At 42.4% G+C, this 14,261-nt stretch overlaps 1 protein-coding gene and 1 pseudogene across 3 annotated transcripts in view; both read left to right on the top strand.

The window, feature by feature from the left end:
* The window catches only part of SH3KBP1 (SH3 domain containing kinase binding protein 1), a 436,506-nt gene that overhangs the window by 354,402 nt on the left and 67,843 nt on the right, over positions 1-14,261 (top strand). The gene's annotated exons all lie outside the window — the stretch shown is intronic.
* Positions 8,255-9,752, top strand: LOC114906038 (annotated as a pseudogene).

Here is a 14,261-nt window from a genome sequence, read left to right as displayed (position 1 = left end):
GGGGGGGGGGAAGGAGAGAAAGAAAGAAAAGGCATCCCTAGCTCCTTCCTAAGTCATTCTGTGATGATATGTTCTTTTGTTTGTTCTAATGTTTATTTTCCCTTCCTGCCTCCCTCCCATTAATTTATTAATTGAAACATTTATTCATGAACAAAATGTTTCCAGACTTCCTTGCTTCTCTCCCCACAGGAAAGCGGCTTTAGAAATCTCATGAAGTGTTCTCAGCTTGGTATAAGAAAGCCGATCAGCTATGTAGATTGCTGGCCTTGACCCTTTCTCTCTCAACTGCTGAAGCTTTTAGCAGAGCTAAAGTGTAGGATTAAATGTGGTTTCAGGGATGAGGAGTAAATTAGCAGGTGTCACCCTGAAAGTGATGACACACTGACAGAGCCATTAGAAGGACATGTTTTATGAGTGAATGAAGAAGTTAGGTGTAGGTCTGGGATCATCTGGGTTTACACACATTTGAAAAATGTCAGCGTTCAGCAGATGAGTCATTTATGTCATAGGATGTATTTCTTGCAGTATAGCCTGTCTTGTTAGACTGCATATGTCCCTACTGGGGACAGCAGTCACAATATATCTCCTCCTCAGAGCATTAGAAATCCCAAGGAATACAGTTTGTTGCTGTTTTGTCTTCCTCTTTAAAGTAACCTGGACACCAGGACCGATGGGAAGATTCCCGACACCAGAAACACATTTGATCAAAACTCTTTCTCCTGGGACTTCCCTGGTGGTCCAGTGGTTAAGACTCCACCTTCCAATGCAGGGGGTGTGGATTCCATCCCTGGTCAGGGAGCTAAGATCCCACATGCCTTCGGGGCCAAAAACCCAAAACAGAAAACAGAAGCACTATTGTAACAAATCCAATAAAGACTTTAAAAATGGTCCACATCAAAAAATCTTTTAAAAAACACAAAAAACCCAAACTCTTCCTCCTGAGCATGTTTACCATCACAGAGACACAGTTTTTAAATTAGATGAGGTTGGTGAAAGTAGGACTTGGCGGTGGGAGAACACTTCGCTTTAGTTTACCAGTAGACAGTCAAAACAGTGCCACCCAGAAATTTTGATGATTGCAGATTTCTCATAGACAGAGGAGTTTGCAGTTGACACAGATTCTCAACTTTACATGCCTCCTCAAATTATATAAAACTGTCTAAAGGGACCCTGTGTTCGTTCAGCCTAATTGTAATCTCTCTCCCAAGTGCTGTGCTTTAGTGGCAGGACATTAGTAAGCCTTGCTACAGCATCCTGGGATGTTTTTCTCCTGCAACACACAGAAAACCCTGCAGGTGTCTTAAGGAATTAGAGAGACTCTTTCTGTTTTCTCTCTCCACTCTTTCTATTTCTATTACTCTGAGAGGGCTGTTGTGAGGATTAAGTGAGATGTTGTGGCCGAAAGTGCTTTAGAAATTAAAAATTACAGCTATTGCTGTGATAAGTTATGATCGGAAGAAGAAAAGACAAATGCCCATTGACTGGGAGTTCTCTCTTGGTATATTGAACTCTCCTGAAATTAAGGTCAGTAGTTTCCCTGAAATGCCCCTGTATTATTTATTTTAACTTTTCTTAGGATGAAAGTAATTTATTATATTCAGTAGTTGTGTAGCCCCTATCTTCTTAAAGTATCTCAAAGGTCTTACATTCACATTTGCATTTTATTAAAATATACTTTTCTGAGATGGCATGGGATGCACTTTTAAGTAATACTTTAAAATTAAATAAGTAAAACTTACTCTTAGAGAATGAGAACAAAACAGATAAATACGAAGGAAAGTCAGAATCACCTGTGACTGCGTCACCGTCAGATACCTCTCTTAATATCTGAGCTGTGTTCTCCCAGACTTTATACACACACAGAGACACACACACACACAATTACAGCTTAAAAATAAAAATAAGGTCATATCATATACACTCTTTTGTTTACCCCCTTTGCCCCCAATATATCTTGCCTATCTTTGGCAGCACGGTTAAATGGTTCCTTAGCATCCCAATGTATGGAGTACCACGATCCTCTTTTATATTTGGCTTGTTTCTGGTTCTTCCCTATTTTACACCATGTTGCATGTAGTCATCACCTTGTTTGTAGATCTTCATGAATGTAATTATTTCTGCCACTTTCTGCTACTTGTGTAACCTTGGGCGGGCTGCTCAGTCTCTCTGTGCCTTAGTTTGTTTCCACATCTGTGAAATGGGGATGATAACGGTACCTACCTCCTGGTGTTGTAAAGATTAAGTGAGTTAAAGGAGGTAAAGCACTTGGAATGCCTGGCTCCTAGTAAGTTCTGTATAAATGTTAGCAGTTGTTGTTATTTCCTGATGATCAATTGCTAAATGTATTGATGCTTCAGTGCCTTTTAAAGGCATTTAAGTGATGTTCTGAAAGATTGTGCCAATTTAGTCTCCCCCCAGGAGCCTATGAGAATGTTTCCCTATCCTTGTCATGCCCAGATATTATCATTCTTTCTAATCTCTGCTAATCTGATAGGCATTTGCATTTTTTTAAATGATTACTCAAGTTGAAAATGTTATGTGTCGTTTTCCAATTGATTTTTATAAAAATACTTTATATTCATGACATTAACCTGTCATCTTTCACATTACAAATGTTTTTTCTCAGTTTATGACTCATAGAGATATTTAAGAAAATATCATTAAAAGTAAATACCTTTTGGACTTAAAATTTCCCCATTTTATAGTTAACTACATGGTGCAGTAAAATTCATCCTTTTAAGAATAGTTTTACTTAAGGCTTTTATATTTTAGTCCTAGTTCGAAAGGGTAGCTGGCTATTACATGCATTCCTTTTCTGCCTTCCTCAGGGCTTTCAGAGGTTCTATTTAAAGCTTCTGTCCTTACAGTATTTTCTTTATAGCGGCATTCAGAGAACCCCCGAGATTTGGCATGGATAAGGATCCTCATATCCTAGACCAGGGCTTCACAAACTTTCTCTGGAAAGGGTCAGAGAGAAAATATTTTATATTTTATGGGCTATATAGTATCTATCTCAACTATACAAAAGCAGTCATAGGTGTAAATGAATGGGTGTGGCTGAGTTCCAATAAAGCTTTATTTATGGACACTTAAATTTGAATTTCCTGTAATTTTCATATTCTTTGAAATATTATTCTTTTGATTTTTAAAAACTATTTGAAAATGTAAAAACTATTCTTCGCTTGAGGTCTGTACAAAAATAGGTAGCAGGCCAGATTTAACCCATGGGATGTAGTTTGCTAGCCCTTGAAATAGAATGTCTAGAAACAGACCCATGAAAATATAGGCAATTAATTTTCAACAGAGGTGCAAAGAAAATTTAAGAAAGAAAGGATAATCTTTTCAAGAAATGGTGCTGGTACAATTGAACATACCTAGACAAAAAAAAAAAAAAAAAAAGCCCTTACCTAATCTAACACATTATGCAAAAATTAACTCAAAATGGACCACAGATCTGCATAGAAAACATAAGACATTAAAAAGTTATTTATGGAAACAGGGCTTCCCTGGTGGCGCAGTGGTTGAGAGTCTGCCTACCGATACGGGGGACATGGGTTCGTGCCCCGGTCCGGGAAGATCCCACATGGCCACTGAGCCTGCGCATCCGGAGCCGGTGCTCCGCAACGGGAGAGGCCACAACAGTGAGAGGCCCGCGTACCGCAAAAAAAAAAAAGTTATTATGAAAACATAGGAGAAGAGAGTTGTTATACAATCCATGAAAGAGAGAGCTGCTGCAGTGGACTCTGGCAAAATTAAAAACTTTGCTCTGCAAAGATACTATTGAGAGAATGTTGTTCGTTGGTTGGTCTCTTTTTCTTACAAGGTCATCTGAGCTCCAGTGTTTAGTAAATAATTGCTTGATACGTAATTGCATGAATTTCAAGGACCTTGGTTTTGTTCTGAGTCTTCCTGGGAATATACTTTGTAAGACAAGACCATGAATCTCCCATAGCAGAGCCGTCCCCTGCACCCCACCTCTGTACCCCTGTGCCACTTTCTCCCCAGGGTGGCGAACAAGTGCAGCCATATTCCACTAGTCAGGCCTGGACTTAGATGAGCTGCCTGAGAACCGAGATTTGACCTGGGAATTATATTTTTTCACTCACTGCACAGGCCTAGAAGCTAAATTTGCTGTGTATAGAGAAAAAGACTCCAAACAAATTTTCATGCCAAGGAATAAGCTTTCCTAAAAGAAAGACTTAAAAGAAATGTAGATTTGTCTTGTAAGAAAGGGAGATGGAAGGTAAGAATTCACCAGTAGCTGCTGCAGCTGGCTTGGATGTTCTTGACCTTCACAATGATCATGGCTATGCCCTTCGCTTCTTATTCCTTCCTGATGCTTATTTGGGAAATGAAGATTCCTCCGCCCTCACCCTAACAGCCTTCTTTGTATCTCTTAGAGGTGGTGCAGGAGCTAAGAACAGCTCTTAAAACATAATGAAAGATGCTTTATCAATGCTGCTGTGTTTGTAATGAAGCAAAATGATTTTGTATTATATCTACTATCCTTTTAATGGAAGAAAGGCATGTATTTGGATGCAGAATCAATATATTTCCCTAAACATAAATGAAAATGAAATCTCAGCTATAGGATGGACAGCTTGAGAGGTAAATTATGCCATTAGCCATAAGCTTTGGATGAGCTGAAGGCGCCGTTAGAAACAGCTTCTAAAATTTAGCATTAAGTGGTCCTTGCAGTGTAAATGACGTAACAAGTAGAAAATGAGAAGTTTCTATGAAAACATATTGTTACATAATTTCACATGCTTGATTATATTTAAATGGACAAAAAAGTGCAAAAGTGCCACCTTGATGATTTGCATTTGGTGTATGACTTGTCCACCTGCCCTAATGTCTCTGGTCATTCTTAAAGCCAGATTATAAGTACCCAGGAAAGGCCCTCCCTGCAAACATCTCCTTTTCACATGATTACTGATTTTTGAAGTAGAATTTAAGGGGGTAGAAAGTCTTTCATTCTACTATTAGAAAAAAAAAGGCTAAAAGCATAAACATTTCCTAAGACTTAGGACTGTATAAGCTGCAAATGAAATAACGAAATCAGTAAGCAGTTCTTATATATACATTGTGACAAACCGTACGGCCATGCCCCACAACTCCAGGACATGCCCAGTGTGAATGATGACCCTGGAGTTGGGCCAATATGGCAGCATCTGTTGGGTGCTGTTCTCTGAAGAGGCTCCGGATAGAAACATCTTTTTCTAAGAGGGAAACAGTCTATGAGCCCGGAGGCCTTTGGGGCTTCTGCTCTGGGTTGTCTCCTATTAAAGTCCCCTCAGGCCTCCCTGACTCCTGTCTGCCTGCCTCTCAAGATGCCTGTGAAAGCTCTGTTCTCTTTCGGGGGACTGAGATTGGGTTTCAACTTTTTTCTCATTTCTTAGTGACATCTGGACTCAAACGTTACTTCTGTAGCATTTCCTAACCCCTGTGCTCTGAGTGGGTTCTAGGAGCATAGGACAGTGATCCCCTCAGCTCTCCTGGGTGGGTGGGAAGGGCCTTAGGTGGGTGGAAGAACCCCCACTGCCTCCCAGTTGATGATGTCCAACAACATCAGGCCTCCAGCAGCATGTCATCAAAATATTATCATTTTATAGGTGTGCCATTATCTGGAAAAGGTTGGGTGGCACTACCTTACTGCATTGTATTTAACTTTTCCATATAAAGATGTTCAACAGTAACTCTAATTTTCCTTAGGGAATATTCCGCCTTCCTTGTTAGAGAAGAGTGTATATGACTAGCACAGGAAACTCCAGGATAGTTAAAATCCCTTGTATGTGCCTTCATTTCAGAAATTCTTTCTCTAGGACCTCTTTTGGGAATTAGACCTTGAAATAGCTCAGACTTTTAAAGATAGAGCTTAAAGTTCTATTCTATCTAGAATAAAATAAATTCACTCTAATTAAAGAAACAGTCTTTTAAGGCGAGAATATAACTTCTGGTTGTGGCCATGATGGAGTAAAGAGCATTAGATTTAACCTCCTGCCATAGACAACTTTAAAATTGGACAAAATACATGAACCAGCTGTTTTGAGGCATTGGACAATGCACAGCACAGGGATGTGATCCTTGAGAGAAGGGAAGCATAAAGTGAGTTCCCTGTCAGCCCTGGCTTTTTGCCTGGGGGCACTTTCTACATTGCAGCACAGGGCACTGGAGCCTAAACAGAGAGCAGAAGACCCATTGGATAGAATCAACGGAGACTGTAACTCACGGCTGCCGAGGTGGATGGAATTTTCAGGGCAGGGAATTGCAGAGGAGCACGAGCTGTGCAAAGAAAGAGCTCCAAAAGTCTATCTATAAGGGTCCCTTGAGTCTTTGGCCAAGTACTAGGCTGTGTATCAGTGAGGCAAGACCCGGCCGAAAATAAGTGGGGGGAGGAGGGTGTGTGGGTGGGCTGTGAGCTGAGTGGATATCCCAGAGGTCACCAGTGATAGGAGATGTTGGAGTTCTGGCCAAGCAGAATGGAAGAACTTTGTTGAACACACTTGGCATCCAATTGACAACTCAGAAAAGTTAGCCATAGGAATAGCGCTACCCTAGACCCACCCTAAATGAAGCGCAAAACCAAGCCTTGACAGGTCAAGCTGACCTGCAAGTAACATGCCCACCGTAAGGAAACTCCACACTCTTGCAAGGAAAACAACAAAATTCAGTCCTTCAACAATGTAGCGTGCAGTGCATGGCTGTTGAGAACATGCAGTCACACATTACCAGATGTACGAAGAAGCAGGAAACTGTGAGGTACGGTATGGGTAGCTTGTAAAAGGCATGTGGTCATTTCTGAATACAGTGTTCAGGCATCACGACATGCTTTAATCAATATCGACATAACTAAAAGGAAGCTTGATTACGGCTTTTTGTATGTTACTCATCCACTTTTTTTGTTACCATTTATACAATATGTAAAATGAAAAAGTCAGCAGTTAGTATAGCAAAGCCTGTAAGTTGTTGCCCAATAAAAAGTCAGGATTTTTTTTACAAGTGGACAATCTCTTTGAGGTCATGACTTCCCAGTATCACAAAACAGTGAATGACTGCCTAAACCTCACCTATCCCAGATGTTGATATTTGGAATGTGACATCTTCTTGAGTGGGCTTGTCCCTGGGACGGTCTCCTCGGCTTCCCTCATTAACCGTGGTCTGCCAGGCATTTCTTCTGACGCTGAGATAGACCGTGGTTCTCTTTTCCTCCTGTTACCTCATAAACTGTGATGTTGACGAGCCTGCTAGAGTAACTGCCTTATGGGATGCTGGAAATTCTGAGCAGAAATCCCAGCCATGCAGAATGATTGCATCTCTTCGGGAGGTGTTAACAAGCAGCGGTAGAACTGAGTGCTCATGGGCTTCGGCTTCCATGGAGCTTCCTCTCAACAGTCCCCCTGAAGCTCCATGCAGAAGGTGTTTATTAGTAAATATTAAACAGCACTTTTCGTACTGTTCGTGGGATGTCGAGGGTGTGAGACCCCCCTCGGGGCACTCAGAGGCTCACTTGACAGCCATACCGAAGTCAAACAACACTCACTTTCTCCTCTAGTGATATTTCAGTCATCAGAGAAGGTCGTGAAAACAGCCATGCTGGATAATTTCTGGGAAATCGGTACTAGGGAGTGTGGGGACAGCTGACCACCAGGGGAAGTGACCAAGCAGAGTGCTTTTCTTTTTCAAGAGGACCAGGTGGTGAACCCATCATTTGGGGGTTTGCTATGGCGATTTCTGAGCTATACGTTCCTGTCCAAACTCGAACAGGGCACTTATGATGTCTTAGAAAATGTGACCTACCTTTTCAAGGTACTTTTTGAGTTGTTACTACAATTATGAACAAATATTCAGTACAGACCAACCGGTAAGCCTGATTGAATAGATGAAGCTTTCTTATATAGCTAATCTAGACCTGCCTCTTCCTCGTTCAACTTGACGTCACTTCGGATGTTTGGAAATTGTGGGAAGTAGATTAGTATTGTGGGGGCAGATTGGGCCATCCATCGATTCATCCATTCAGCCAACGTGTATTCATAATCAATATTTTCCAGGCACTGTGCTAGGTATTTGGTGGATACAGAGATATAAATAAAAGATCCTTTGTTTTCAGGGAGCTTACCATTTTTGAGAACCTTTCTACTCAAAGTGTGGTCCAGTAGCATTGACATCACCTGGGAACCTGTTAGAAATGCTGAATCTCTGACCAGCCCCAGACCTAGTGAATCCGAATTGTCATTTTCACCTGATCCCCCGTGGTGTGTCTGCAGGAGAAAGAAACGGGACTAGTATTGCAATGGAGCTTATTACTGATTCATCCATCTTGTTCCTGGATGAGCCCACAACTGGCTTAGATTCAAGCACAGCAAATGCTGTCCTTTTGCTTCTGAAGAGAATGTCTAAATAAGGATGGACAACCATTTTCTCCATTCATCAGCCTCGTTATTCCGTCTTCAAGTTCTTTGACAGCCTTACCTTGTTGGCCTCAGAAAGATTAATGTTCCACGGGCCTGCTCAGGAGGCCTTGGGTTACTTTCCATCCACTGGTTACCACCGTGAGCCCTATAATAACCCTGCAGACTTCTTCCTGGACGTCATTAATGGAGACTCCTGTGCTGTGGTGTTAAACAGAGAAGACACAGATGGTGAAGCCAGGGAGACTGAAGAGCCTTCCAAGAAAGATATTCCGCTCATAGGAAAATTAACTGAGTTTTATGCCAACTCCTCCTTCTTCAAGGAGACAAAAGTTGAGTTAGATCAACTCTCAGGGGGTCAGAAGAAGAATATTTCAGTCTACAAGGAGATCACCTATGCCACCTCCTTCTGTCATCAGCTCAGATGGATTTCCAGACGTTCATTCAAAAACTTACTGGGTGATCTCCAGGCTTCTATAGTTCAGATAATTGTAACAGTCATCCTGGGACTGGTTATAGGTGCCATTTTCTACGATCTAAAAAATGATCCTACAGGAATGCAGAACAGAGCCAGGGTGCGCTTCTTCCTGACCACCAACCAGTGTTTCAGCAGTGTGTCGGCCGTGGAGCTCCTGGTGGTCGAGAAGAAGCTCTTCATACATGAATATATCAGTGGATACTACAGAGTGTCATCTTACTTCTTTGGAAAACTGTTATCTGATTTACTCCCCATGAGGATGTTACCAAGTATTATATTTACTAGTATAACATACTCCCCGTTAGGACTGAAACCACAGGTGGAGGCCTTCTTCATCATGATGTTTACCGTGATGATGGTGGCTTATTCAGCCTGTTCAATGGCGCTGGCCATAGCAGCAAGTCAGAGCATGGTATCCATAGCAACGCTTCTCATGACCATCTCTTTTGTGTTTATGATGATATTTTCAGGGCTGTTGGTAAATCTCAGAACCGTTGTGCCTTGGCTCTCGTGGCTTCAGTACTTCAGCATTCCTCGATATGGCTTTGCGACTTTGCAGCATAATGAATTTCTGGGACAAAACTTCTGCCCAGGACTCAGTGTAACAACAAACAGTACCTATAGCTATGCAATATGTACTGGCAAAGAATTTCTGGAAAACCAGGGCGTCACTTTCTCACCTTGGGGCCTGTGGAGGAATCACGTAGCCTTGGCACACATGATTGTTACCTTCCTTACAGTTGCCTACCCAAAATTATTATTCCTTAAAAATTTTTCCTAAATTTCTCTTTAATTTACATGATTTACCCCACCTTAAAAAGGGAGCATCTTGATTTCAGTAAAAAAAAAAAAAAAAAAAAAAAAAAGCCAGAAGTGATTCTAAATGTGCAGCCAGCTTTGAGAAGCACTGGTCTAAGATGTTGCTTTGCACTCTTGACGAAATGGAGCCCCATATGAGGTTGCAGCTGGGTTTGCAATTTACAAGGCAAGTGGCAAGTTTGTCTTTTCTAAAGATTTAAAGTGCCTAGACGAGGGGCAGACACAGCAGAGCTCACAGGTGACTCCCTGCCGCCAGGTTGGATGACAGGGAGCGGCTCTCAGCTGACCCCCAGTGCGAGAGCTGTGTGCAGTGGTGGAGTGCTTCCGCCATGTTCCCCAGGGCCTCTGTGGCAGGATGGAGCGGACTAAGGCCTGACACTGAGGTCTGGGCCGGGCTTCCCTCCTCAGACACACCCTGGGGGCTTCACATCCCTCCCCTGAGCCCTCCAAGTGTGTGAGCTGCTGCCAGGGGGTTTCACCGGAAGATGGTGCTGAGTCGCATGACAGATGTATGTGTGCTTAATTAAGACACTTTCCTGGCCTCATTATCCCTCACGGTCTCTGGGACCAGCCCCTAGAATCACAGTAATGACGACAAACCAGCAGCAGTTGTGTTACTCTTTACACCTCAAACATCTCCTGTGTATCAAGGAACTGAGACCCAGAGTTTTTATCACTAGTGGACCACTTAAATATCTGATGGCCCAAGTTCGCTCTCCTTCTCCTCTCTCTGAGATATCTTGGCTAACCCAAGATAGTGCAGAACATTGAGGCTGGAGTACAGCACACCTAAGGCTCTGTTTATTCATTCCTTAAAAGGAAAAACATTATTTGTATTTTACAAGGAAAAATATATTTTACGCTAATATCTGCCTGGCGATGAGGCATAGAGAAACCATTTTGAGGGCTTAATCATAGAAGAGTGAACATTCTATGTCAGAAATATAATTCTTTCCATACTCTTTGACTCTTGATAAGGGCCGAGGTCTACTTTCCTCTGCTTACATGTGAATAGATCTTATTTCTAATCATCATTGTTCTGGAAACTTCCATCTACATGCTGATCTTTAACTCTTTCCCCCTGCAAACCCCTGCCTCATTTAAAGGCCATCCCATCACCTGCAGACGCTGCCCTTTCCTCATCCTTATTGGAATCTCAAAATCCACTAGGGTGGATCTTGGCATAACCATCGTGGGTTGTGCCTGTGGTATAATTATTAGTAGTGTCCCAGGTTTGGAAATAAATTATATGGTCACCCTAAAATCTTCCAGTATTTTGCCAGCACTGCGTCTCTCCTTAGTGGTCACCTACTGCCTCATTGTCCTGCCTTCACCCACCTCCTGCCATCCTCCTTGGGGACATTAGCTCCATCCTGATGATGTTCTGGCCTCACAAATCATTGACTGTCCATTCTCCCCACACCCCCCCCGTCACTCATGGTTGCCATCTTGCCTCACCCCTCACATCACTCTTCAGTAGAGGTTGGTTGGAATCTCCTGGGAGCCAAACATTGCCTTCACTCTAAGTGCCAATTCTTGAATGTTCTCTTCTATGACCCCAGCTTCCCACTCTGCCTCTTCCCTTCCTTCACACTTGGTGATCCCACCCTTGACCTTTCTCATTACCTTGATTTTTGCCCTCGTTCTCTCCTTTCAGGCTGCCTGGTTTCTCTTGGTCCCACTTGCTGTTAATCCAGCCTAGGACTCCTGCCGGTGTTTCGGTGCCATGTTGATTCATTGTGTCTGCCTCTCCCATTAGGCTCTGAGCTTGGGAGCCCCATAAGGACATGATGATTTTCTTTTTCCTCCTGAATTCCTCTCCTATCCTGCATGTTTTAGGTCCTCATTAAATAAATTGCATTTGCTGTTCTTTCACACTTCTCGAAGCAGAGCCCTCATACAAATAATTCTCTCTTCATCTCTGCCGCCAAAAGCCTAGTTCTTTTGTCTGGTTTGTTGAAGATGACTTATTTTCATTTCTCATTTTGCTGTCAGAATTCTTCCTGCTTCCCTTAAATTAGCTTCTATTGCTAGGGGAAAAGAAGTCTCAGTTCTCTAAATCTCTGTCCCACTCCAGGCATCTTGACCCTGTGGCTATTTTCTGTCCTGCAGCAGACTCCCTTTCACTTTTCTTAGTATTCTGTCACACTGTCAGTTTTCTTTCTTCAACATACTTATCTCATCCGTGAGCTTTGTATTTGTTCTTATACCAGTCAGAACAATTAGACATACTGTGTTCTATCTTCATGCTTTCCCTCTCTTACCTTGAATTACACAATGATTAGCACTGTTCATGTTTTCCTTAAAAAGCAGAACATAGATGAGCCGTTCGAGCTACTCACCACTGATGGGAGGTATAATAAATGTAATGTCACATGCACTGTTTTCCCCTGTAGGCGTGCATAAGTTCTGAAGTTATTCTGCATATGCTTTTTTTGTTTTGATTTGTTTATTAAAATTTTCTTTGCTGTTTTTCTCACATATGAAGCAGGAGGCTTCATTACAGTGGTTCTTGGGTTACTGATTGCGTAAGGCTAATGGGAAGCATAGCCTTGAACCATTTAGAAAGCTTGGAAGAAAGCCTTCAAAAGAAATATAGCACTAAACAATATTTGCCTTTTATGGACATAATTCTGTATCAGATGATCTGAAATGAATGTGGAGAAAAGTCCACTCCTCACATAAGCAAACCCTTCACACATGAAAAGATTTAAGATTATTTGAAAAGCTGTTAATGATTCTCTCCTCTTTGGTACTAGATCTCATGGTTGATACCTGTTATAAAAAAAGGACCTTGTATGTTATGTGTGTGCATGTGTGCGTGTGTGTGTTTCACACAAATCTCTAAGCTCCCTGGAATTAGGGATCATGTTCTTTTGCATGTTTAATGTTTGGTGCCTACAGAATGAATTTAAATATACTTTACATGTAATAGTTGTTTGTTGAATGGGATATCGTGAAATGCAAATTAACACAGTTCTGAGTGTCAGAGAAAAGGTAAAGCTTCCATTATAGTCACTTTCCTAAAGATGAGTTTCAAGTTGGGCTTTGAAGATGAGAGGGACTTGTCCAGAAAAAGAAGAGGAAAAAAATTATGCCAGGCATTTCCTCAGAAACAGAGGCTCTGGATTGAAAGACTTAATTTCCAAGGATTAGGAGTAAAGAAATTCCACCCCCTCCTCCTTCATAAGTTTTTCTGATATCGTTGATGCCATAACAGTTTCTCGGGGATGGAAGAACGTCAGAAGTCATCAGATTCTGCCACCACCACCCATGTTCATGAGTCCCTTCTTAGGGACTACTGCTAGATTGTTTAGGGTGTGACGTGACGTGGGCAGGAACAGAATACTTACCTGGGCTCCTCATTGGCACTTTCCAGGAAAGATAAGCATTCTTTCATATTGTAAGTCTCCTGAACCTTGATTTGTTCTGAGTAGATCTGAACTTGATGCTTCAGGTGTCTTTGTCTTTTGGTGTTGGTTGCGACTAGAATTTATAGTGTGATTAAGGACTCAGGTCAGTCTATCCTTATAACAGATACCACTGGGGTAAAAGATGATGCTGAGCATTTACTTCTCACCTGAGGTGGCCCTGTGTTAACTTCCATAGAATCCTCACAGGCTGGGGTAGATGGAGGCTATCTTGTCCTGCAGTAATCCTAGTCTTGGGCTGTGGGAGATCACAGAGCTCAGGGTTAGGAAGAGTCTTCTTTGATTCCAGAAATATTTATTATATTGTGCATTGGGCTGGGGGTATAATGGTGAACAATTCAGATGTGTTTCTCTTTTTGCTGGAATGGATGCTCTAGCAAGGCACATAGTGAGTCACGTAAGCCAGGGCCTCCAGAGGCTTATCACCAGGGCCTAGGCCAGCTGCACATCTGCCGCTTGAGGCCTCGTCACCCCTTCTCCAGCCCCACTGGTATTGTGGAGGGCCATGAGTGCGTCTCCGTGGGCCCTGAGCAGGAATTCCTCACTTTTCTGAGCATTTATTTTCAAAGTCCTCTGTGTTACTAGCATTTTTTGGAAAGCCTTCGCTCATTTCAGGCTTTAGCTGGAAATTGTTGACCACAGTCTGAGAATTGGGTTTTTACTCAAGGACCTGTACTTGACAGTGGTGTGTATGCTGTACATACACTGGGAAGGAAGAAATGCCCAAGTGAGGAGGTTTACAGCAGGACAGGTGGGTCTTGGATTGAGGTGGGAGAAGTGGAGTTGGACCCAGAGCACAAATGCGAGATATATTATCAGACTAGAGCAAATCAAACTTCCAAGCAGTTGGGGATGGGGAAAAATAGAGGCGGTTCTGTGGCATGAGGGTGAATGCCTGGGAGAGCCACGAGGCCATTAGGCTCAGCATGGAAGCTTGCAAAGGCTGAGCTCTCACTCTCTCCCTAGCACTTGGCACAGAGTAGGTGCTCAATAAACGTTTGACAAGTGAATGAACAGAATAGGGATTATTCAAAGGGAAGCAGTTTTGATCTGGAAGAATGAAGAGATTTATTCATTCATTTAGTGAGCAAACATTAAGTTCTGTAAGGTGGGGGGGAAGGACTC

The sequence above is a fragment of the Monodon monoceros genome, unplaced genomic scaffold (assembly GCF_005190385.1).
Source record: "Monodon monoceros isolate NGI ecotype Baffin Bay Population unplaced genomic scaffold, NGI_Narwhal_1 Super_Scaffold_22, whole genome shotgun sequence".
Taxonomy (NCBI): Eukaryota; Metazoa; Chordata; class Mammalia; order Artiodactyla; family Monodontidae; genus Monodon; species Monodon monoceros.
The sequence above is the reverse complement of the archived record's forward strand: the minus strand, read 5'-3'. Positions and strand labels throughout refer to the sequence as shown.